Source organism: Engystomops pustulosus, chromosome 5, assembly GCF_040894005.1.
Source record: "Engystomops pustulosus chromosome 5, aEngPut4.maternal, whole genome shotgun sequence".
NCBI classification, from domain to species: Eukaryota; Metazoa; Chordata; class Amphibia; order Anura; family Leptodactylidae; genus Engystomops; species Engystomops pustulosus.
The window spans coordinates 107,155,705-107,156,710 of record NC_092415.1 but is presented as its reverse complement, the minus strand read 5'-3'; the positions used below and the strand labels follow the sequence as shown (position 1 = coordinate 107,156,710).

The window sequence follows — 1,006 nt, the reverse complement described above, 5'->3', positions numbered from 1 at the left end:
TTTCTCCCTAATAATAAACAGATGCGCCAGAGCCCTGATGGTGGATCCCGGCCGTTCGAGCCACTAAGTGCTGCAAGAGAGTGACACACATTTATGTGCGAGGCTCTGCCCACAACCTGCCCCCTTGTGACGTCACTGCTAACACCCATTGGTTCGGACGTGGTAACCAATCACGAGACGAGCTGGGTAGAGCTAAGTAACGGCGTGTATGATAGCGTAGGATCATGCGGTATAGAGAGTGATCTTAATTCATGAAGGGAGCATAAGATATAGCATCATTTAGACCATCAGGTTTGACACATTTGACACGCTTCTTGGCCTTTTGGCTAAGATCAAGTGTAGTATCTGTTCTTATCAGAACTAACTTGGATCGGACAAAGGACTCTGGAAGACTGAAGAACTGAAGAAGGAAGCCTGAATTTTTTAAAAGACTTGTAAGAGTTGCTGCTTTCTTTGTTGCTACTTGGAAAAGCCTTGGATTATCTTTGGGATTACTTTTCTTCTTCAAGATTTCTTCTTCTTTTCTTCTGGAAAGAATTTCTGCCAGTGGAATCCTGCTCCTGGCGATCAGCTATGAACCTCTGGACCAAGCAGGAAAATCTTCATAGCTTTCTCCCCCTTGGGAAAGCTTTGCTGAAGACCCTGCTAAAGGATTTCCACACCCCATTTTCTTTCTTCAACCTGCCAAGTAGAAGAAGCAGAAGCCATGTCACCAGCAAGCAAAGAGGCCTAAAAGAACAGGCAGAAGCCTCCCAAGACCAAGGAAGCCCCAGGACTGGAACAGGAAGCCCCAAGATCCGAGGTAGAAACCTCAAGATCAGAGGCTGAAACACCAAGACTTGAGGCTGAAGCCCCAAGATCAGAGGTGCAGACCCCAGGACCTGCAGCTGTCCCCAACCCTGAAGCCCCCACCACTTCTCGGGTTCAGAAGCCACCCAGGAAGACCCAGGAGTCCCCAAAGCTCCCTCTGTACTTGAGGGACACGGTGGCCCTGAAGCTAAAGGAG

At 48.6% G+C, this 1,006-nt stretch overlaps 1 pseudogene; it reads left to right on the top strand.

Moving 5' to 3' along the window:
* Window positions 1-306: 306 nt before the first annotated feature.
* LOC140134472 (U2 spliceosomal RNA) lies at window positions 307-522 on the top strand (annotated as a pseudogene).
* The last annotated feature ends 484 nt before the right edge of the window (window positions 523-1,006 follow it).